This window comes from Chionomys nivalis, chromosome 2 (genome assembly GCF_950005125.1).
Source record: "Chionomys nivalis chromosome 2, mChiNiv1.1, whole genome shotgun sequence".
Taxonomy (NCBI): domain Eukaryota; kingdom Metazoa; phylum Chordata; class Mammalia; order Rodentia; family Cricetidae; genus Chionomys; species Chionomys nivalis.
In genome coordinates, this window is record NC_080087.1 from 88,295,365 (window position 1) to 88,321,731 (window position 26,367).

Below are 26,367 nucleotides of genomic sequence, written 5' to 3' on the forward strand. Positions count from 1 at the left end.
GCCACCTGCTGCCTGCTACCTCCACTCTGACATCATGGACTCAAACCCTCAGGAACTGTAAGTTCCAAATAAACTGTTCTACAAGTCACCTGGTTCATGGGTTTTTTATCACAGCAATAGAAAGGGAACTAAGACCCCTACCGTAGGGCTTCTCCCTCTGGAACCACAAGCCAAAATTAATGCTTTCTTCCCTAAGCTGCTTTCGGCCAGTGTTTCACCACAGCCACAAAGAGTGGCCAATGCAAGCCCTGTCCATGGAGGCCGGGCAGTAAGATCAGCTGGCTCGTTACGAGTCCAGAAGAGAGCCTCTGTGATGCATCATTGGGCTAGCTGTCTAGTCTTTACACGTGGCTTGAATTTTAATGTGTATGCAGCCTTGTGATTGATTGACAGCTTTCTGGCTGGTTCAGGAAGTGCTTTGTGCATAACAGGTGTGTGTGGGGGGGAGTAAGGAAGACATGTGTTAATGAACCCTAAAGACAGAGGAGTGTGCCCAGGTAGAAAACGCCTAAATTTGAGATAACAAAGCCCTGGGATTTTTGTTTGTTGTTGTTTCAGGTTTTTTGTTTGTTTGTGACCGTCTCAGCCCATAGCTCAGACTGGCCTACAATTCATAATCTTCCTACCTCATCCTCCCCAGTTCTGAGATCACAATCCATGTCATCAAATCTGGGAGGACTTAGTCATTAGTGTCACCCTTGCATGTGACAACAACATCCCAATTATCCTATAGAGTGGCCTATTCTCCCATCCTTGCTCCTGGGATTAAGGTAAGGCTAATGTTATTTCTTCACTGCAGGATAGGCACGTGACCTTGGCCTGTAGCATCGGGCCACAGACCCCTCTTTGTAATGGTTGGGGCAGGAAAGGTACATGGTTTGAGACATACCTAGGAGACTCAGCCATGGACTGTTAGAACTCTTGGGAAAGGTGTTCTTTCATTGGGGTTTGTAGATTTGCAGCTTATGACTCCAGACTTGTCAGAGATGCCACAGCAGGTAATTCCGTCTAAGAATGGAGCCATTTCAGAGGGAGTGGAATTGGGAAATGAGGGCTGGATCTTAGTGACCCTGAGACTCTGAAGGCTTCCCTTAAGTCAGCGATTCTCAGTCTTCCCAATGCTGGGACCCTTTAAAACAGCTCTTCATGTTGTGGTGACCCCCAACTATATAATTGTTTTATTGTTACTTCATAACTTCATAATTTTCTACTGTTATGAATGGTAATTTAAATATCTGACATTCAGGAGATCTGATATGTGACCCCTGTGGGGGTCATGACCCACAGAACTGCTGCCTTAAGTGTTCCAAATAAAAGTGAACCAACAGCTTGGTTTTTTTATTTCAATATGGATTTGGTTTGTGTTCACAAAGAGCCCTGACTTCACACACACACACACACCACAAGCATGTGTGTGTAAATATTTATATGCACACACTTATATATAATGTGTTATATTATATATATATATATATATATATATATATATATATATATCTGACAATTTAACAATTAAAGAAAATGAGACCAGAAACTTGAGAGGGAGCTGAAATGGGGGCATGGGGAGAATTGAAGGGAAGGCAAGGGAATTAGGGGAATTACATAACTATATTTTAATTTAATATGCCTTTCATGTTCGCCTAATCAGAACACTTACTCCATTTTGTGGGAGTATTGTTTTATTCCAGAGTTACAAATAAAGCCAATTAAATTTTTGAACTAAATTTAAAATTTTGTTTCCCAATGATGATGACGAAGATAGATAGATAGATAGATAGAGAGATAGATAGATAGATGACAGATAGATAGATAGATAGATAGATAGATAGATAGATAGATAGATAGGCAGGCAGATAGATAATCAAGTAGCTAATAGACTAATACACAGATATCTATAGGTGGTCTTTCATGATTTTTAGTTAAATATTATATATATATATATATATAATAGACTTTTATTTTAAGAATTTTAGGTCAGAGGAAGATAGAAAAGGCTAGGCCTTTTGGTACATCCCAGCTTCTAGTGATCCCAGCTCCTTGGGAGGCTGAGGCAGAAAAATCATGAGAACAAGGTTAGCCTGGACTGCAGAATGAGTTCAAATCCAGCCTGCATCACTTAGTGAGATCAAAATAATAAGTGTGGTAAAAGGGATGTGAATATAGCTTAGGGCAGAGAAACCACTTAGCATGCATGAATTTCTCCAGGACAAAAATAAATAAATAAAATACATAGGACTCTATCTGCTCACACTACTGCTCTATCCCATCACTCTAAGTGTTCCAGCCAGGACATCCAGGTGGGGGAATGGGAGTGAGAACAACGAATAAGCACAAATACCACGACTTGCAGATGGTGCTGTCGTGTCTGTCTGAGCTCTTAAAGACCGCACACACGTACACATGCAATCCCCACCGAAACGCAAACACACACGAATAAATAAATTACTAAATGTAGAAAAAGAATGTGAAAGGAGAAAAAAAATATTTGAAAAACATACATCTCATTTGGGACTTCCACACAGCATCTGCAAAGAACTCATGTCATAAAAAGGAACCAATTAAAAATTGAACAAAGGAAGTCAGCAGTTGTGACAGAAGATCTGAACAACTCAAGCCAGCATAAGTTCAGCATGGAGAAGGGAGGTGGGCACAAAGCCCCACCCTTAGACGAGGAGCTGTTGATGATTGACAGCTGCCGAGAAAGAGAGTCAGTTTTCTTTAAGGATGTGGTCTCTGAAAAAAAAAGCAAACACTGGAGCTATGTTGCTCAGTAATGTCCCTATTAGTAGAGAATTATTTCAGGACCTTGCCGTTCTACTCCCAGGTCAGTTCCCCAAACTTACAAATTTAGGTCAACACAAACACGTGTGCACATATGTTATAGTGGCAGTATTTATGATAACCATGGAGGGGAAACAGGAAATTCCCATCCAGGGGTGAGTGGGCACATAAAACCCAGCATGTCCAAAGAGTAAAATATTACAGTTCAGTCATAAAGAGGAAGAAAGTGCTGACTGACACACACTGCAATATGGTTAGGCCTTGGGGAGAAAAAGAGGTGTTTTATGTCAAGAGAATACAATTAAAAAAGACATCAGATATTATATAACACACTTTATATGAGATTACAGAATAAGCATTTATTTTAAAATAATTTTTTAAGACAGAGTCTCACCTAGTAGCTGGGGCTGGCCTGGAGCTCACTACATAGACCAAGCTGACCTCTAATATCACAGAGTTCCACCTCCTTCTGCTTCCCCAGTACTGGGATTGAAGAGGGCCACCACCCTCAGAAAGTAAATAGCTTAAATAGGCAAACTGTATGGTATCTAAGTTATCTCAATAAAAATTTAGGAAAATAACTTTTAGGACACACAAGTGTATGTGATTGGCTGTGTTATCATTTCTATGTGGAGTGACATGTCACTAAATAGTCTTCTATAACAGATACTGAACACTATATATAACACACATGTACACACATATATGTTCCTTTATCTGTCTAAGCAATCCTGGCCAAATATCATGTTGTTTCTAATTAGCTATTAACAACACTGTGTGGAACAGCTGAGCTAACTGGACCATCAATATACATACTTGGACAGCCAGGACTACAAATCCTCAACTCCTTCATCAATTCATTTCCCCATACTCTTGTTATAGCCATTAGTAAATGCTTAAAAAACAGTTTTGATTTTATTTAGATTATTCTTCCTGATTTTGGATTCTACGTATGTATGATCTGCATTCCTCAAGGCTGAATCTTCACAATAACAAAGAGAATTAAAATTGGGTCTATGACAAAAGATAACTCCCTGATTCTCCTTGTCAGTCATCTGCTTGACTGGCCTAATCTGCTATTGATTTTGGCCAGAACATCCCAGAAGATCCTTGTCAGCACATGGGATATAGCTTAGCTGCTGCCTGACGAGTGTCACCCATATGGACTGTCTATTCATAAATCAGGTATGGATTTCAAAGTCTTTCCCACTGTCTAGGCATCTCCAATCTTGTTTGTGTGTGTGTGTGTGTGTGTGTGTGTGTGTGTGTGTGTGTGTGTGTGTGTGTGTGTTGTTTGTGTTTGAGACAGGGCCTCGTAGCTATGACTGGCATGGTGTACTCATCACGAACACCCAGCTAGCCTCAAACTCAAAGAGCTTGACCTGCCTCTGCCTTCCAAACTCTGGAATTAAAAGGGTGTACCATCATAACAGGCTATATTTTTAAAATCTCAGAATGAGGCTGCATGAACTTTCTGGCACGTAGAGTGTGTTCTTACACACTCTTTAACTTCCAAATCCCAAAGGACTATGTCTCAATCTTTGACTAATAATCTGCCTAGTCAACAAACAATATGGAAATTCATATGCCAGAATGAACAAATGGGAAATTTGAACTGTACCTGTGGACAGAAATGGGAATTAGTGAGAACGTTGGTGAAATTCTCATAAAACTTGGAAGCATTTATACATGGACCATGGCTACAAGATGCAAACATTAGGTGTGACTGTGGGGAGGGTGGCTTAAATTTCTTTTGCTGACATTTCTGTACATCTAGAAGTAGTACAAATTTTTTAAAGTTTGAACTTAACCCAAAGAAAATGGTATGTTGACGTCTTACTCATTGGTTTTCCTTTATCCATTCATTGGACAAAAACTAAGGGGTGAACGAATCAATGAAACACCCCAGGCCACTACTTCTCGGCCTTTCTGTGCCTCAGTCTACCAAGATGCATTCCTAGCAGTTACAGGGGTTATCCCTGGCCTAACCTCATAACACCCTGTAACTCTACTCTGCCCCTTGGAAAGTCTGGGAAGAGGGAGCCTTGGAGGCTTTATATAGATGCCTGAGCATGGGGTAGACAAGATGGCTAAGCAGGTAAAGGCATTTGCTACCAAGCCTGATGACTTGAGTTCAAACCCCAAGACCTCCCATGATGAAAGGAAGGAGAAAATTTGCAGACCCCTGAGTTAATTCTACCCAATCCCAAGGATGTGAAAACTGAGTTTCTACAGAAAATAAAGCTGTCTACATTTTCCCCCTTCATCTTTATTTTTAAGTGGCCTGAGAGTTGCGTTAGTTGTGTTCACATTGCTACAACGAAAATGCCTGGCAGAAACGGTCCAGCTAGGAGAGGCTGGTGCTGGCTTATGACTTTGGAGGGATGTCAGGCCATCACCATGGGGAAGGCAAGGGAGCCCGCTCTACCACAAGCTGAGGGTCAAGTGCTCAAAATATGAGCTTGTGAGGACATCTCAAGTTCAAACAGGAATACTATGGTCTACCACCAGTGTGCACTGTTTCCAGCCTGGGGCTTGGCAAGGTGTTGGGAACCCCGGGAGAAGGGACAGTGTTCCTCTTTGCTTTCTGCCCTTTCTGCCCAGGCAGACCCATCCTACCACCTCTTGGTTATCTAATGAGGCCACAGAGAACGCCGTGGAGAGTCTGTTTGATAATTGAGATTACAGTTTCTAACAGTGTTTACTAAATGACAGAAAAGAGGGTCTTAGCGACTCTTCAGAGGCTTCCTGCCAGGCAGTTGTGCTAGCCTCAAGTACCCTGCCCTCTCAAGATCCTGCACTTCTACAAAAAAGCAACAATCATCGGCATAATTATGAAATGGAAACGACTCTCTCTTCTGACTGTGTACCCTGTTTTCCTCCGAGCAAGGGCTCTGCTTTCATCTGGTACATAAAAGAGCAATGGCTCTCTGTTGAAGGAAGACACATGGACTCTCTAATTAACATTAAAATGCTGTCTCTCATCATTAGCTTCATTCACACTGGAGGTGTCAGCTCTCCAGAAAGAAGCACACAGGCAATGACCTAATCTCACAGTTTTCATTTTTTAAAAAATAAAGGAAAATTAAAGAAGTCCCAAGAAGCATGATGTAATCCCCACTTGCAGAACGCCATGGTGCCTGGGGGTGACCTCCCCATACCAACCCCAAGAATTTTTTTTAAAAATTTCATTTATTTGTTGGTTTTATTCTCTTTGCTTCTGTGTCCCAGTTAGCGTGTCTATTGCTGTGAAGAGACACCATGACCATGGCAACTCTTATAAAGGAAAACGCTTAGTTGTAGTGGCTTATAGTTCAGAGGTTTAGTCCATTATCATCATGGCAGGAAGCATGGCACCATGCGGGCAGTTGTGGGGTTGGAGTTGAGAGCTCCTACATCTTCATAGGCAGGCAAAAAGATGTTGAGTGAAATACTGGGCAGTATCCTGAGCATAGGAAACCTCAAAACCCACCCCCACAGAGACATACTTCCTCCAACAAAAGCACACCCATTCCAACAAAGCCACACCTCCCTCTGGGGCCATTTTCTTTCAATCTACCATAATGAATGCTTTGCTCGCATGCATTTCTGTACAGCATGTGCTTGGTACCCACGCAGGTCAGAAGATGGTGTCAGACGGTTGCGAACCACCATGTGGGTGCTGGAAACTGAACCCAGGTCCTCTTGAATGCTTCAATCACTGATCCATCTCTCTATACCACCCCCAAGTGTGTTCTGACACCAAAAGCCCCAACATGAACATGTCTGTCAACATCTCTGTGTATTTTTTCTACTTTTGACTATTGCCAGGAGGATTTGTATACACCATAGTGTGTCTAGGACCGTTCCATGAAGCTTTCAAACTCAATCCAGTGGAGAAGACTTCGAGGAGCTCATTGAGATGCAGGCATAGAAAAACTCATATTCAATTTTGGGGTAGACTCTAGCTCTAGGTAGTCCCGGGATGAACAGTCTCTACCCTCCAGCTGGGATGTCTCAAAGACACAGAGAGGTCTAAAGGGGTCTGGGATGGATTCTTAGAAAGAATAAGAAGACATTTGGTATTTAAGGACTTTCTGGGGACAGATGGCACTTCAACATCCATGATTACATGGTTTCTATTGACAAAGTAACATTCGTGTTTTCTTTGTAAGTTCTCTAATGAAGGTGTACTTCTATTGCTGACAAAATCCAATGACGTTCTCTTTCTTGTTTGCTTGTTTTATTGCAACATGATGTCACATAGCCTGGGCTAACCTGAAGCTTCCTGGGCAACAGAATCTGGCCTCCAATCCTGAACTCTTCCTACCTCCTCCTCCCAAGTGCCGAGTCTACAGGCATGCCTCACATCTGGCTGTAATGGAATTGCATTTACATCTCCTCTGGACTCGTGTTATGATAAGAAACCTGTTGGGATCACCAATTGTCGTGATGTTTCCTGAGAAAGCTCTCGGCTCCCACCAGAAGATGGTACAACAGATTTTAAAGCACATGGCAGGAGCTCTCCAGGTGCACCCCGGTCATCCATGGTCCTGAAGGATGAAGTTCATGATGAAACCATGGCAGACACACATTTCATCAGGACACTGATTGGGCTTCAGCTACCAGGCCTACATCCATAGGTTTTCAATCCCCCCTTTCCACTTTCTTGTTGCTTTTCTCTTATTCTGACTCCCGAGTTAGGATATTCCTTCACAGCATGCTCTCTGAGCCTCGATGAGAGATCTGGCTGAAATCTCAATACTAGCAATACTCTAAGTTTTAAAGCTTGGATTGAATAAACTAGTAGAAATCTAGATCAGAAGTCTCCCCAACACTGGAGTTTGCAGGTCTCCCGTGCTCTTCAAAGGAACATTGACAATGTCCATGCCATCTTTAAAGTTCATTGATTTTTTTTCCCCCTAGATTCTGAGCTATATATTGGGCTTCTAAGTCTTTCTGGGATCCAGCTTCATAGAAAAGCCTCTGACTATCTTTTATTTTATTTTATTTCTTCTTTCTCCCTCTTTTTAATTCCTTCCTTCCTCTCTTGTGTGAAACTGTTACTGATAGTATGGACCAGTCCCAAAAGTAGCCCCGATTTCTTCTTTGTGTCTGTAATCCTAGAATGTAGTTCTGGGTTTCATCCAGTAAGAGACCGAGTCTATTCTCTTTCCCTTCGGATGGGGATAAACTGTGTGTCATAGTTCAAATAACAGAATACATTAGAGGATGTGTGAGTTCCAGGGAGACGCTTCAAGGGAGCTCATATCCTTTCAGTAACTTTAAGCAGCTCTTCTTCTTCTTCTTCTTCTTCTTCTTCTTCTTCTTCTTCTTCTTCTTCTTCTTCTTCTTCTTCTTCTTCTTCCTCCTCCTCCTCCTCCTCCTCCTCCTCCTTCTTCTTCTTCTTCTTCTCCTTCTTCTCCTTCTTCTTCTTCTCTTCTCCTCCTCCTCCTCCTTCTTTTTGTTCCTCCTCCTCCTCCTCCTCCTTCTTCTTCTTCTTCTCTTCTCCTCCTCCTCCTCCTTCTTTTTGTTCCTCCTCCTCCTCCTCCTCCTTCTTCTTCTTCTTCTCTTCTCCTCCTCCTCCTCCTTCTTTTTGTTCCTCCTCCTCCTCTTCCTCCTCCTCCTCCTTCTTCTTCTCTTCTCCTCCTCCTCCTTCTTTTTGTTCCTCCTCCTCCTCATACTTCTTTTTGTTCCTCCTCTTCCTCCTCTTCTTCTTGCTATTTTATGTGTAGAGGTATTCTGCCTACTTGTATGTCTATATCCCACATGCATGCCTGGCATCTTCAGAGGCCAGAGAGGGTGTCACATTCCCTAGAAGTGGAGCTACACAAGGTTATGACCCATCACATGGGTTATGGGAATTGAGCCTGGATCCTGAACAAGAACAACTATTGCTCTTAGCAACTGAGTCTTCTCTCTAGCTCAGCTTTCAAGATCCCTTGAGACACAATCCTAGCCTCTTTTAGTAGAAGATGAGAGAATGCTCAGGACAGAGCCAAGTAGATGAAGTCCTTTCAGCCAGAAGCAGCTACGGACTGCTGGCCAGCCTCCTGGTTACCCCACCCCACCCAAGCAAAGCCACCAACCTGAGCTCTGGACACATGAGTAATTTCAGGTTGTTATGGCCATTAAAACTTCCCACTAGGAATGGCTGTACCTTGAGAGCTTACAAACACAGAAACTGGAATAAAAATAGAGAAGTACTGTCTTTGGGAATGGGGGGACTATAGCATTGGACAAACATCCAGGAAACAATAAAAACAGAAAAGGTGTTTAGGGAAATGATTCAAGGAGGGAGAGAAATAGTCATTTTTGTTAATAAATAACCAACTGTAAAAAAATACATTTGTGGTAACAGGAAAAATCAAATATACCCTGATCTACTTGAAGAGTTGGAAAGAGAGTTTCCAGGCAGTTTTGAAAGGGGTATCTTATTCTGCCTGGGGGACAGGGTAAGAATTTGGAAAGATAAAAATAAATATTAAAGAAAACAGTGACCAGACCACAGTGCAGATTTTTGTAGATTTTAAAGGCTGGTGAACTAGTCCGATTCAGAGATACGTCTTTTATCTCCAGTCTCCCTGGTAGGAGAAATAGTCACTAAATACGAGGTGTTTCTGCTCCTGGTCCTGTGTGAGATGAGCAAGCACCTTTTCTCTGTCTTTCCCACTTCCTGCAAACACGAAGTCTCAGCAAGAATGCATGGAAGAGTCAGATCAGAACTCTGAAGGCAAACGTTGAAAGATGGGGAAGAAGACCAGAGGTCAAGGCCCCGTCCCGCCAGGTCCTGAGGGGGCCATCACGAAGGATGTTGTTTTGTTAATCAGAGCCTCAGGAAGAGAGGAGAAAGAGGCAGGTCCTATAGAAGAATGAAAAGAAATAATCGCTGAAAACTCTCCAAATTGACAACCAGCATAAACTTCAAAGTTAAACAAACCCAAAACAAGGGGCAAGGGGAGAAAAAGAAAAACAACAAAATCTATGCCAAGACGCATTATAATTAAGCGTCTGAAAATTAAACAGACTTAAAATTTGAAACAAGCCAGAGAAATAAATATATTGCTCATGGTAATAAAATGAGTTTTAAAAACTCAAAAGACAGCAGATCTCTCTTCGGAAAGCAGAAAGGTCAGAGGGAGGTGACACAATACTCTTCAAAGAGTAAAATCATTGCCAGCCCTTAAAATATACATCGAACAAAGAAATCCTTTAGTAACAAGGAAGAAATAAAAAAAAATTAGATGAGGGAACTAAGGGGCTTTGCCATTGTGAAGTTCACCCTAGAAAGAAATCCACTAAACAGAAAGAAAACAGTGGAAGAAGGAATCTCAGAACAAAGGGAAAACTAGGAAAGTGTGGGTAAGGCGAAAATGGGGAGCAAGACAGTGTTCTTACCTCTCCAAAGGGTAACCTAAGGTCGATCAAGTTATATTCCACAGTGTGACAGGCTTGCCAATGTATGCAAACAATGTTTATGGCCATTATAACTACTGAATTAAGAAAAGGGAAATAAAATATAAGATTTCTAAGCTTTGTGTTAGCTGGCAACATGCGGATACAGATGTCCTGGTTCCTTTCCATTGTCAAGTTTGCACAGCATGGAGCTCCCTGGGAAGAAAGAACATCAGCTGAGGAACTGCCCAGCTCACACTGGCCTGTGAGGGATTTGTGAGAGACTGTCCTGATGGATGATTGATGTGGAAGGGCTGGCCCAGCCCACTACCGATGGTGGGCGGCAATATTCCTAGGCAGATGGCCTTGCTGTATGAGAAAGCTAGCTGAGCAGAAACCAGTAAGGGGGCAGTAGGCAGTGTTCCTGCCTGGTTTCTCTTTCCTTTCGGCCCTGATTTCCCTCAGTGATGGACTGTGACCTAGCCGGGCAGAATAAGACCTTTTCTCCCCTCAGCTGCTTTGGTCAAGGTGTTCACAGCAACTGACAGCAAACTAGAACACGGGTAGACTTCAGGATAAATATTACACACCGAGCACAATCATGGAAAAGGGTACTTGTCAAATACTCTGTAGAGCAGTGGTTCTCAGTCTTCCTAATGCAGCGCCCCTTTAATACAGCTCCTTATGCTGTAGGGGCCCCCAATGATAAAATCATGTTCGTTGCTTCTTCATAATTGTAATTTTGCTACTGTTGTGAATTGCAATATGAATAACTGTGTTTTCTGACAGGCATAGGCAATCTCTGTGAAAGGGTCATTGGGGGCCATAATCCACAGGTTGAGAACCATTGCAATAGATCAAAATGGGGTGAAAAAGCTGAAAAAGTTCAAATACTCTACAGAGAGGCTGTAAAAGTACAGTGACAAAAAGAAAAATTAAATAAACTAGAAATAATAAATATAAAGCCAGGCGGTGGTGGTGCACGCCTTTAACCATAGCACTTGCAGAGGCAGAGGCAGGCGGATCTGTGAGTTCAAGGCCAGCCTGGTCTACAGAGGGAGTTCCAAAACAGCTGGGACTACACAGAGAGACCCTGTCTCAAGAAATATCAAAGTCGACAACAAGAAAAAGAATAAATGAAAGATGCTCTGATGATGAAATAACTTACTTAAAATTAACATATCAACACTTATACCACATAACACCTAGTCTAAAATTGACATTCCAAAGGCAAATATTGCCAGAGCGAATTTTTAAACTATGTTTTATACAAGAAACTTTTCATCTTTCTATTTCTATCCATTTTTAATTTCTGCTCTTTATGTGACTCTGATTGGCCTCAAAAGCACTGCTCTTCTGCCTTGGCCTCTGGAGTACTAGCATTATGGGCATGGGCCCCTCTGCTTAGTTGAATACACTTTCAACATACTACAATAGGGAGAGATTTAAAATAAAGAACGCATGAAATACATATCATATAATATGGATTGAGAATGTAATGTTCCCCACAGGTTCACAGATTTGAACACTCGGTCACTAGATGAATTCTATTTTGGTTGGTTGTAGAACCATGTGGCATAGTCCTAGTTGGCAGGCAAAAAAACACTAGATGTGGGTCTCTGAAGTTTAGCCTCAAACAGGCCCCATTCTCTGTATCTTTGCCAGCCACAGTTGCCTCCCGCTCCTGCTGACGGAAATGGAGGCATGCCTTCTCTTTTAGAATGGACTGACGCTCCTGGAACCAGATGCCAGAGCAAGTCCTTCCTCTCTTAAGTTGCTTCTGTCGGTATTTTGTCCTGGCTATGAGAAAAGTAACACACCATGAAAACATTTTTAAGATTATAGTTTTATTATTTTTCCTTCTCTTTCCCTCTTCAAAAGCTCCCATGTTTCCATTCATGCTATCAAATTCATGGCTTCTTTTGTTTAAATTATTACATATATATGTATATGTGTTTATATATACATATATGTGTGTATATCTATATTCATAGATATATAAATACAATATGTTCAGTGCTCATAATGCTACTTATATGTTTGTTTTCAGGGATGACCATTTAGTATTGGATAACCTATTGGTGTTCTCTTTCCTAAGGAAGAATGTTTTCACATTCTCAGCATCCCATAATTTCCTGTACTTCTTCATGCAGTGTTGAGGTCTCGTGAACTTTCTGCTTTTGGTATATTTTTGTTCAGCTTGTGCTTATGTTGGTGAGACTTTATGGCTGTAGCTTCTGACATTTCTACGAGGATCGTTTTATTTACAGTGAACTCCTGTTCCTCTGTCTCTTCCAGTTTTTACCCCCCCCCCCCACTTCCAAATCATCTCTGAGCTTTAGGTGCAGGAGTTGTGCTGTCGATGTATTCACTGGGCCTGGGATACCAGGCCCAACATTATTTTGTCTTTGGAGAAGCCGATTTGTTTATATCCGACAAAGTGATTACCGTGTTAGTAAAATTTATTCTACCTAAAACTCATAGCAATTCTAAATATGCAGGAAGCGACTGAGACAACACACATGTGGAGCAAGAACTGACACAGACGGGTGTGGTCAGGAGTTCTGTGGAGTCTTCAGCCAATGCATCAAACCCAGGGGGGAGAGGATCAGTCAAAATCAACATGTTCAGAACTTTGGAAATGAGTCAAGGGCTTTCAACAACCTTGAGACCAGCAAGCTTTGAGGTTCTTTAACTTACTTCAGCTTTATTCTTCAGTTTAGAAGTGTTGAGAAATACCAGCCCACACTACTGACACTAACAAGAACTAGCAATCAAAGAGTCATCATCATTGGACCCACAGAAGGCTGCTCTCTAACCCCCCATTTCAGAGTCGTATATCTATTTTTATTCCTTTTGGTACCAAGTTAAAGGAAAACTTGGAGCCTCGGGTAGGCTAGACAAGAACTATACCACTAAGTTCACCAGTGGATTGCCATCCCCTGGCTTTTGGCAGGGACAGTGATGTTATGTAGCTTAGAAGAGTCATAGTCCAGCAATCTCCCTGATTCAACCCCTGAGTGCTGGGGCTACAGCTGTTCACCACCCTGCCTGGGTAAAATCTTATTTTCATTTGACTGATTTAAGATTCGTGAATGCTAAACATATTTTTTGAGGGGAAATTTGTAAGACACATTTATAGGCAAGTGTTTTAATATTGTAAATGTCTAAGGCAATGGACAGAATTAACACTGAGCAATATAAAAGAAACAGGCCATCTATAATGATTTTGAAAAGTTCTGACATGTTCTTGTAGACTTAAAAATCCAGACAGACACATGACACTGTGTGTACTCAATAAAGACCCGAGGAGGCCCTATACTCTCACCTGTGGGAAGACTGAGGAACCTGTGACTCTGCACAGGAAGGAAATGAGGTCAAGATGTCGCTTTGCTGGGCTGTGTGTTGAAGATATACTTCAACATCCACACAGAACCCATAAACAAAGACTATTTAGGGAAGAGGAAGGAGTCTGATTTCAGGAGTTATAAATTATACCTAATAGATTTTTATTTTTCTTATTCATTTTTGTTTTGTGCATTGTATGTGCCTGCTTGTCTGTATGTACACCACATGTGTGCAGTGTTCATATGGGCCAGAAGATGGAGTTCAATTCCCTGGGACGGGAGCTACAGATGGTTGTGAGCTGCTATGTGGGTGCTGGGAACCAAACCCAGGTCCTCTGGAAGAGCAGCCAGTGCTCTTCATGGTTGAGTCGCCTCTCCAGTCTCTAGTGGATGATTTCCTACTGTGAACCATATGTCTAGATCACAAAGAAAAAACTATCAAGAAAAAATTTACTTATGAAAGAGAAATTGACAGAGAGAAAGACAGAAATAATAAGGGGAAGAAAGAGAAAGGGGAGAGAGCAATCCTCCACAAAAAGAGAAAATAAAATATTCTCAGATAACTAAAATCAGAAGTTTACTGTTACAGGCCAATACTATAAAGATATTAAAGAGAGGAGCTCAGACTAAAATGACAGGGTACTAGATAGTAAGTTAAATATATAAGCAGTATTAAAACCACTGGTTAAGGTAACTACTTGGGTAAGTATAAAATCTCGTGTAAATATTTTTATTGCAGTTCTTTCTTTCCTGATTTGATTAAAAAGGTAGATATACAAAATGATAGTTAAGATTTTATGTGGCTGCTTATGTCATGTATAATGATGTAATTTTTGATCATAGTAGTATAAAAGAAGGGGTGTGGAAAATCATAGGAAAAAGAATTTTTGTGTACTAGTTGAATTAAATTTACATATTTAAGCCTAAACCTAAAAGGACTGGTGTGACTTTACATGACAATTCCTGCAAAGTCACTATGGAAATAACTAGAATATATGGTAACAGAAAAGACAATGGCATTGAAGTGGTATATAAGAATATTGATGTGTTTAAGGAATATAATAAAGGAATTAAGGAACAAAAATAGAAGATATATATGGAAAACAAGTAGCTGAATGACAGACATAAATCCTACTTACCAGTAGTTGCATTAAATATAAATGGATTAAGGTCTCAATTAAAAGGCAAAGATTGACAGAATGAATTTAAGAGGGAAATTAACCAAACTATCTGCTGTCTGCAAATAATTTGAAAGAAAATGGATGAAAAAAAGACTACTACAGTAATAACCAAAGAGAGTCAGAGAATTTACATTAACTTGAGGAACAACAGACTAGATGAAGGGGATTTACTTCAGATACTATTTTGATCTAGAAACTATAGAATCTATAAAAATGTCTTAGAAATGTGAGCTCAGCAAAGTTCATAATATGCAGAAAAACATATTAAAAAATTAATTGTATCTTTGGGAATGTGGAAATAGCAAATTATAGACAAGATTAGTCTAAAATATATCTGAGAATGAAAAAACTAACAGTAGCAAAAATAACTCTGAAAGAGAAAAATAAAGTTGAAGAAGCTACTGTCCTTGGCTTTAGGATTTACTAGTAACTGTAATAATCACAGCTGTGGAGCATTAGTGTAAAAACACAAAGACACAACTGTAATACAGAGGAGAAATCCAGAGATAGTCACTCACAAGTACAGTCAATTAAATTTTTAGATTTACTTTAATTGTGTGAGTGTGTGTGTATGTGTGTGTGTGTGTGTGTTTAGGTTTGTGCATATGAGTTCAGGTGCTCTTTAGAAAGTCAGACAAAATACAGTATCAGGTCCTTTAAAGCATAATGTATAATTGATTATGTTGAGTCAACTGACATGGGTGCTGGGAACTGAACTCCAGCAAATGCTCTTAGCAAATCAGTCATTTATCCAGCCCACAACCAGTTGATTTTTGAAGAAGATACAAAAGCAATTGGATGAATAAATGTTCCTATAAACTACATATCCATATTCATATCAATCCATCCATCGTATATGTATCCATCCACTAATCTGTCAATCTATACATTCACCTATTCATCCCCATCAATCCACTATCATCCATCCATCCATCCATCCATCCATCCACCCATCCATCCATCCATCCATCCATCCATCCATCATACACTCGTCTATCATCCACCCATCATCCGTTCATCTGTCTATACATCCACCCATCCATCACTATAAATCCATCTATCATCTCTCCAACATACACTCATCTATCATCCCCATCCATCATCATTCACCCATCCTCCATGTGTTCATCTGTTCATTCACCCATCCATTATCATACATTCATCAACACCATCCATCCATTATTCATCTATCATAGCATTTTAGCTTACACAATTAATTCAAAATTAATCATTATTTAAATATAAATTATTATATTTCAAAAATAAACACATGAAAGTCTTCAAAATTATATAATCCATTAAGGAAAAAAATCAATAAGTTGAATTTCACAAAAATTTAATGTTTTTGCCTCATGTAAGATCTTGTTATGAAAATGAAGGGAGAACTACAGAAACTTAAAATATTTTTGAACAACATATGTAGCTAAAGATTCCTAGTCACATATATACAAAACTCAAGTCTCAAAAGAAAAGCAAGAAATCTAACAAGAAAACAGAAAGAACACAAACACTTCATTGACGATGAAATACAGACAGCAACAGGCCAGAGAAAACATTTCTTCACCAGGGAAACACAAGTTAAATCTAAGACGCACATCTACTCACCCATGACACTGGATGAGATTAAAAATACTGGCAGTAGTAGGCATTACTGAAGATGAAGAGGGACCAGAATTTTCACATTAAGCAATAGAAATCTAAACTGGTAAGTTATTATGAAAGAGTGTGTTTCACGTCTTATAAAGGTGGATGAAGCCTTTCACTATATCCCAATAACCTCACTCACAGATATTTACCATAGATACATTTAAAGACATTGTGTGTGTGTGTGTGTATGTAAGCATATGTGAGTTCAGGTGCCCATGTAGGCCAAATGAGGGCACTGGGTCCCCTGGAGTTAGAGTTATTGGTGAATTACCTGACATGGTTGCTGGAAACGGAAACTTTTAAAACTCTCTGGGTCTACTAAACCTTTGTCACTAAAGCCTGTGCACAAATGAGTTCTACTCATGACTGCTGTCCACTGGAAGCGTAAGTATCCTTCAGTGGGCGACTGCTAGTACAGACTGTGCTGTGTCCATTTGGTGGAGTCCTGTTCACCGATGAAAATCAAAGAATTGTGGCTTTGAAAGAATACTCTTGATAGTAACCGAATGGTTCCCCTAGTGCTATCATTTGACTGTGTCCCCCAAATTCATTTGCTGGTAACTAAAGCAACAGTATTTGGACACTGGCCTAGAAGGAAGTGACTATTGAATCATGGAGGTAGTCCTTCTTGCACAGATAGATTTCATCATGGCGTACCTACACAGCGGTGCTTATAAACCGGGTCCCTCACTCTTGACTCATTCCTCCTGATTGTGTTCATATGCCTTTTTGTCTTCCCACCTAACAACACAAAAAGCCTCATTGCACCAACACCCTGTATCTGTCCCTGGACTCTGGACTTCCCTGGTCTTCAGTCCAAGCCAATGAACCCATTTTCTTTATGTTGTACCCTGTGTGTCACTCAACTCTCGTCAGAGAAGTTCCTTTTTGCAGTAGATGGTAATTAACACAGAGACTCTCATGTGCAGAGAATGAGAGACTGTGGCACACTCTGACCCCAATGGGGCATCCTTATCAGGCCCCTCCCCTCAAGCTTCAGGGATATATGCAACAAAGGAGTGAGTGTGAGAGCCAGAGGTGATGGACAACTCCAAAGAAAAGGTGTCTTCCAGACACAGCCGGCAGGTGCACTTCTGGATTCACAGAGATCATGACGGCATGCACAAGACTTGTACAGTTCAAACTAGGCCAATTCCAGCACAGAAAAGGGGAGTGTGTGTGTGTGTGTGTGTGTGTGTGTGTTTGTGAGGGTGTATACCATTTTAGATGGGGAATGACTGGATGAGGCTTGGCATTCAGAATTGGCTTCCAACCTCCTACTCACAAACACAAACTGCGAAATGTGACTCAGAAGCCCCCCTGGCCTGGGTCTGTGACTCACTTTGGCCAAGAGATGACTGTGGAGGTGCCGTTGTGACAGTTGTGAGTCTATTCTCTTTGGAACTCTGTTTCCATGTGACCAGACTGGGAGTCGCCTGGCAGAGGCTGAGAGGTCACAGGGAACTGGAGAAGCAGAGACCGCCACAGACTAGAGAAGCTCAAACGATGGCCACCGAGCTTTGTCAGTCCTTACCCAGACCTCTGGACTATCCAGATGCCCTATAGCCAGAAGAGAAAACGTTAAACTAGGTTATCCTTCTCAGCCCTGAATGCTTCCGTGTGTATTAACTGTTTTGTTATGATTTTCCATGCATGCGTGTGATACCCAACTCACACCCATCACCTTTTTGCTCTATCATCCTCCCATCCTTAGTAGCCCCCCTTTTTCATGCCTTATTTTCTCCTTAGCTTTTATGTGTTAAAGAAAACATCCACCTCCTGCTTTCTGGGGACTGACATATTTCATTTATTGCCCTATTGCACCTATTTTCCAAAAAGCAACATGATCCCATTTTTGTTAATGGTTGGACGAAACCCTGTTGTGCATGAATGAATGAATGCAATGCCATTGGACATACACTCCACATTTTCTGCTGATAAGCCCCCACAGTGATTGTACATTTTGGTTTTTGTGAATGAACAGAGCCACAATAAACAGGACTGTGCATCTGTCTCTACAGAGAGCTGACTGATTAGTTTGGATGTGTACCTAGAAGTGCCATGGCAGAATTACGTGGAAGATTCTTTCCTGATTGGGGCAGGAACCTTCATACTGATTTCCTTAATGGCTGGTTTGTCTTTTGCCACCAGCAGTGGACATTAGAACCATCTAAAGAATCGTCTTCCCTCTGCCATCCCCTGGCACTGGATGTGTTCATTTTCACTGGGTTAGACGGACTCTGTATACTCATTTATCTCATAGCCTCTGTATTCTCATTTATATCCTTGATGGCTGAGGGTTGAACATATTTTTTTCCTGTTTGTACTGGCCATTTGTAATCCTCATTTGCAAACTATCTGTTAATATCCCCAGACCATCCATTAACTGGATGAATCCATTTCACTGTTTAACCTTTTGAGTTCTTTATATGTCCTGTTTATCACTCCTCTATTAGATGGACACTTCTCCTATCCTTTAGACTCTCTCCTTGTTCTGTTGATTATTTCTTTTGTTGTATAGAAACATTAAAAAAAAGACTTTTCAAAGCAGGGTTTCATGTAGCCCAGGCTAGTCTCAAACTCATTACAGCCAACAATGGCCTCAAGTCCTTCTGGTCCTTCTATTCTCCGCCCCCAAATGCTGACAGCATAAGCATAAACCACCACAGCCCACCCAGAAGTATCTTAATTTGATGCTGTCCTCTTTGAGAACTGAGCAAACCTTGTCCTTATTTCCTGGATTATCAGAGTCCCGTTCAGAAAGCCCTTTCCTATGAATATATTGTGAAGTGTTTCTCTTACATTCTCCTTTAATAATTTTACATGAAGCTTTGTGGTAGATTTTTGCCCTCAACTACTCATGAGAGTCATGAACTTGTGATAGTGTGGCAAGCCTATGAACTATGTACTGCTGAAAGAGGTCAGACTAAGCTTACTAACTCAACACATACATAGTAGGGGCCTTCAAACAGAGACACAATCTACCAAAGTCCAATGGCCACTAAAGTCAGGCAGCTTAGCATCCAGGCCTTACAGTCCCACACTGAGATCTTCCTAGATGTGATGCAAACGACGATGACCATGATGATGGTGATGATGATGACAGTAAAGGTATGGACAGCCTTGAACTTGGACTCAGGTGTAACACAGAATTCACAAGTCTACTAATCTCTGCTTGGGAGTTCCTTCGTTAGATTTTTATTTTATTTTATTTTATTTTATTTTATTTTATTTTATTCATATGAGTGTTCTGTCTGCACACCTGCATGTCTGGTGCCCTCAGAGTCCAGAAGAGCTTTTCCACAACCCCTGGATTTGGAGTTACAGATAATTGTGAACCATCACATGGGTGCTGGGAAGCAAACCAGGGTCCTCTGTAAGAGCAACTGTGTTCTTTGCTGCTAATCCATCTCTTCATCAGCAGCTCCTGATTTCTCCTGACATAGCACCACCTCACACTCTCCTGGATGAAGAGGTTTCTTATTCATTTTGCATGAGAGGCGGAAGCACTAAATTCGAGGGCGCGTCCTTAATGCTCAACTGTCCTCTGCACCAGGCTGAACTCTGTGCAGCAACACGGGGTCCTTTAAGACTGGGAGTCAGTGACCCTTATTTCATTTTATCCTCACGAAACAGAATACAGGGCCGACCACCCTGAGGACCCCACCTCACCTATGCCACAATTTAGGAAACATCTGTATGTTCTATTCTGGAGCCAATTTCTCAGTCTGAAGAATTGATTTGTGCAATTAGGCAAGAGATTTTTTTTTTTGAAGGAAGATTTTGCATGAATTTGCAATATAATTTTCTTTTTCTGTAACTGTTAATTGAAAACATTTATCAGGTTTTTAAGCCGAAACAAAGTTAACTTGGGAGAAAAAAAAAAGGTGTGAACTGCTCATTTTTTATGCAATCTCAATGTTGTCTTTGATGTGCTCATTAATGTCTTATTTACAATCAGGGCTGAAGGCTTCTCAGCTTGGGGGAAGTAACTGCCTTAACCCTTAGCGGGATACAAATTGCCGACCTAGTTAATCCTGTCACCATCTCTGGCCTTCTGTCTCCTCATACCACCATTACAGGGACATCACGGGCAAAAACATGATGAAAACATTCAGAGGCATGTCTTAGTCTGTGAACATAAGTGTTTTGTAGGTAATAATAATAATACAAATAGTAACAATACTAACAGGCTTGGTCTTCTGTTGTTTTTGAAACAGAGTTTCAATTTGTAGCCCAGGTTAGCATTAATCCCTTTGTCCCCTGCCTCAGTTTCTCAAGTGATGAGAGGACAGACATGTGCCAACCATCACTGGGCACTGTAGTAATTGGAGCAGCGGGCTGCGTCCCGCCACCCAGTTAGCTTTACCCGAAATAATTACACGGAAACTGTATTCTTTTAAACACTGCTTGGCCCATTAGCTCCAGCCTCTTATTGGCTAGCTCTTACATATTGATCTAACCCATTTCTAATATTCTGTGTAGCGCCACGAGCTGGCTTACCAGGAAAGATCTTAACCTGTGTCTGTCTGGAGTGGGAGAATCATGGCAACTCACTGACTCGGCTTCTTTTTCCCAGCATTCTGTTCTGTCTACTCTACCTACCTACTTTTCTGTCCTGTCAGGGCCAAGCAGTTTTCTTCATTAATTAACCAATGAAAGCAACAGATAAATACAAGACCCACCTCCACCATTTCCCCTTTTTCTGTTTAAACAAAAAGGAAGGCTTTCATTTTAACATAGTAAAATTACATATAACAGTTATCAAGTAAGAATTATAGTTACAACATTTATATCTATTCTATTTTTATCGTAACTAAGGAAAACTATAACTATCTATTCATTCTTCAACTCCACCAAAGACTCCAGAAGGATATAATACTACCTAAGTAAACAACTAAGAAACTTCCAAAACTCTAGAAGTGACAGAGACATCTCGCTGCCTGGACAGTCACTCAAAGTTCCTCTGTACCGTTGGGGCATCCATCTTCAGCCTACAGGCCCATAGTTTCCAGCAGATATTTCCATGAAGCAGGAAATTTCAAAGACAGTTCAGTCACTATCTGCTGTGTCCTGCAAAATGTCTCACAGACTCTTTCATGAGTCAGGAACCCTGAAAAACCATCTCACCTTTAGGCAAGTTCAGTAGTCCTCTTTCTGAGGGTTCTTTGTGTCCAGTTCATGCAACAGTCCAGGCAAGAGCAGTTTCTTGCCCAAATGTCTATCAAACTCCATAAGGAGCCTCTTCAATGCCCATCCTCCTCTTGAAGTAAATTGGTGCTGCCAGGAGCAGATGTGTCTCATTGTCCTGTAAAACCCTAAGTTATTAAAATATTTTAAATGCCATATTCTGCAGTCTTTGAAAGATATGAAGAATGCCTATACAACTGAAATATATCTCTATATATCTAGAAAATATAATTAACATGACAACAAACTTGACTATTATTGATGATTAGCCATTAGCAACCTATATTTCCTAATTATACATTACATTTTTAAATGAACTACACAATCACAATACCTTAATCAAGATTAGAAATATGCATATACATATAACAAAACTGACCTTAAAATCCATACCAATGCAAATTATTCATATCTATATCAGGGCACTATATTGTAATTGTATATCTAAGTCCTTGGGTTAATATCTAACTTATTAAAGTTTTGTTGCATCATGGAATATGTAATATTGTAAACTTTTCGGTGAGAGAAACTGTTGCTGAGATTTAATAGCTTTACATGCTATTTTTGTATAAGTATACAATTAAAATTTGAATTTCTACTTGACAGATATGGAGTGTTGCTTAGCTTACTAATAGTTATTGTTTTTTTAAAACTATTTGCCATTATTACTTTATATTTTGGTTAGGTACAAAAGACGCATTTCTGGATATTTTATGAGTTTTGTTGGTATTTTCTGTTGACTCACATAAATCAACCTGTAATAAATTTCACAGGGATGTTAGGAAACTGTTTTCTTTGTGGAATAAAACACCATATTCACAGTTTTTCATTTTTTCTTCTATTGATCTGTCAAAGACAGAAGTCAGACGATATCATTATTGTTGTTTTTTTCTTGTTTCTCTTTATAGTTCTAAACAGGCTGCCATTGGGATAAATTCTTTCCAGCTGATCACATTAATGTCTGCTGGCCTTATTTCCTTTCTTCCACACTCATGTTTTTTTGTTACTTTGGAGAAGGTGTGGCCATATACATGCTCATATAGGCATGTGTGTATGTGTGTGTGTGTGCGTGCACATACTATACACATACTATAGAGGGGTCAGCATCTCCTACCAAGTTCCATTTTGGTCAGAAAGCCATTCATGGTATAGTCCATAGACCCATTGCCTCTCCATCCTTCATTTCTCTTGACTTCAAACACGGCAGCCGTCTGTGGGAAAGCCATGGCTCACACAGTCAGTGTAGCATGAGCACACATAGTTAATCTGTTATCATCAAGTTTCTGAGAGTGCTGGCAATCTTAATGTGGACCTAAGCATATTTCTTGGTTCCCGCTTTTTTTCCCATTGTAATACTTTTATTGATTATTTGGGAATTTCACACCACGCAATTCAATAACACCTACTTCCCAGTTTTTCCAGGTCTATCACCCTTCCCGCGACTGTTGTGACCTTCTCCCCCAGAAGGAGGAGGAGAAGGAAGAAGAAGAAAAGGAAAATAAGACAAACAAAAAAGTCCATAAGCCCAATTTGTGTTGCCATATACTTACAGTGGCCAGCCCCTTAAGTAAACTGAGTCCTTTCTCACCTGCACCCCAGGCAGAAGTCCTCAATCGGGTAAAACTACACTCCAACATCCTTGTCACTACTTTCAGAGTTCTCTTTGACATTTCTGTCTAGGCTGTTACGTTTTGGAAGCGAGGTGGGGATGAGGGTAGGGGTTGTCACAGAAGCCTTCCATGCCCCTCTTTCTCAACTGTGAGTGTGCAACCTTCAAAATCGCCACAAACGTAGCTCCCTTGCCTTTACAGTCAGCAGGAATACAGATCATGACCTGACACTCAGTATCTAGCTTCAGTGCCTACCATGGGCCTCAGCATGGTCTGTGGTGGCAGCACAGCCATGGACATCAGCACAGCCCTCTGCCACAGCACAGCCATAGACATCAGCACAGCCCTCTGTCACAGCACAGTCATGGACACCATCGTGGTTCTCTGCTACAACACAGTCCATGGACATCAACATGGATTCTAGGACAACACAGGCTATGGACACTGATACGGTCCTAGGTGGCAGCCTGGTGCACAGTCATCTGACTGCTCTTCTGTGGTAATGTGGGCATCAACCCAGCTCCCGACTACAGCAGAACCATGGGTACCATCATGGCCGTTGGCAGCAGCACAGATCACAGACATCAGCATAGCCTCAGGTAGTTGCACAAGCCACTCACATCAGCATGGGACCACAGACATTCACATGGCTTCGGGTGGCTGCATAAATCATCTGAAGGGCCCTCAGTGGTAACATGGACCACAGACATCAATGCGGCCCCAGTCACAGCAGGACCGTGACTTGTTAGGTGCATCTCTGAGCTAGCAGCTATGCTCAGCCAATCAGGAGAGAGGTCAGGAAACTCAGTATTTGTCCTGAATGAAGATGGTTTTGTAGTGGGCTGGACAATCAACCTCAGAGCCATCACAGAAAAGTTAAGTCTAACTTACTTGGTCTTGCCATCGGTGGAAGTGTTCCAGTCAAGGGACAGCAAAGCAAGTTCAAACTAGAGTCCAAACTGGAATTTGACACCTGTGCAATAAAGGGTCAAGATGCTTGCTTCCCAAGATCCCTCTCCATCCCCAGAATCTTGAAATCTTGCCTTTCCCTGAAGTCTTAAGATCCACGACCGTAGGCCGTGTGGCCCAGGAGGGGTTTCATTACAGTCCAGTCCTCATCTAGTCTTTGAGGGCCCTTAGTGTTACTTTTGCCTTATTTTACTTGGTTTCTTGAGGCATGATTTCTAGTCATAGCCCCTGACTGTCGTGGATTGTCCTATAGACCAAACTGGCCTCAAAGTAAGAGGTCTGCCTTCCTCTACAAGGCTAGGATTAAAGGCATAGGTCACCACATCTGGGTAGTGTCAAATATTCTTAAAGATTGATTTTCTTATAATTGCAAGCATGGGGAGGAATATCTATGCATCTTTGAGTGGACACAGGGATAGGTTCCTATAGGTTCTTTTGGATCCTTTGGAACTGGGTTTATAGGAAGCTGTAAACTACTCAGAGTCGATACTGAGAATCTTCCTCAGTTCTCTGCAAGAGCAGTCAGTACCTTCTCTCCATGGAGCCAGCTCTCCAGCCCCGGCCTAGCTTTATGTCACTCACAGTGGTCTCCCCGTTTCCTTTCCATTTATGCGAGCACCTGCTCTCTTAGCAGAGACTCTCTCTGTTTTCCCCAAGTCCAATCAGAGCGTGCAGAGGAGGCTACCTCCCTTTTGTCTAATCCTATTGACTTCACTGAAGTTGGACCATCTTAGCAAACCTCCATTTCCCCAGCATCTCCATTAAAACCATGCAGATTGCACCTACAAATTGTAGTAGATCTTGACCCTTAATCCACTTCCAGGATTTTCCTACAAGAAGAACCTACCATTTTGTGCTTTCTTCCACCTACCTCCCCTTGATCCCAACTTGTTGTGGGAGCTGCAGGCTGTGTTCCTGTCGCCCCAGCTCCTGGTCGCCTGGCTAGCTTATGCCCCAAAATAACAACACACAAACTGTATTCTTTTAAACATTGCTTGGCCCATTATATCTAGCCTCTTCTTGGATAACTCTTGCACCTGAACTAGCCCATTTCTAATAATGTGTGTGGCACCCCAAAGTGCACTTACCGGGAAGATTCTAGCCTACGTCCATCCTGGGTCGGAGCTTCATGGCATCTGCCCCAGAGAGGAGAGCTATCGAGTCTGAGCTCACTTCCTCTTCCTCCCAGCATTCTGTTCTGTTTACTCCACCCACCTATGTTCTAACCTATGAGGGCCAAGCAGTTTCTTTATTTTTTAACCAATGACCTACCTTCCTCCATCACCAACTGTCACAAGTTGCTCAACCAAGTCTTAGAATATTTGTTTCTCTTGCTTTATTCCATCCCTTTCACATCCCACCCACCCCTAACCTCCCTGAAAAGAAAATGGTATGACTTTGGTTTGTCTTTATAAAGATAATCACATTCCTTCCCACTGTAAGAAGGTTCCTCAAGTTGTAGTTTCTGGTTTACATCTATCCTCCTCTGCCTCTGCAAGACTCCTTACTCCCTGCAGTGAGGTGTTTATTTATACTTTTTGGCTCAAGTGCCACATTCTGAGACTGGCATCTGCTTCTAGGCACATGCCCAGGCTGTGTGAGGTGATGTCTCCCTTCTCAGCTAGGGTCTGCTCTGCTTCCACATCCAGACTCCATCTATTTTAATGTACAATAACTGCACCGCATCAGTTACTGCCGGCAGCACCACACATCTGACTTTGTACCGTCTGGCACCTTCCATCATCTTCAAAGGGGGCCGGTAAATGCGCGAGCAAACCCACAAAGACCCTATCGCCGTCATCCTTGTCCACTGCCAGGGCCTTCTGACACGGAGAAGCCAGATGAGTGATTGGAGCACCACAACTTTGCAATCCAGTTCTGTGTCTCTCCTCTGGAGTCTTATTCTGTCCTCAGCTTGGAGGGTATTTTAGACATAACTCTAGCCCTGGCCAAACAGAATTCAACTGAGCCAACCTAGCACCATTCTGTGGTTACAGTAGGCGAGGGAAGGAGCTAAGTAGGGAAGTTCTTTGGGTTCTGCAGATTCTGAGAAAGAGGATGCCATTTTGTTTTTCAGAATTCTAAAAAAGTGTTTTATAAATATTCGGCTCCGGAATGCTGTGATCTAAATGCTCTTTTTCTAAGATCTATTATTATTTAAAGTGTGTTGTGGGCATGCGTGTGTGCATATGTGTGTGCACATGTTGATGCCTGGGGTAGCCAGAGGAGGGCATCAGATCCTCTGGAGCCAGAGTTAGAGACAGTCAT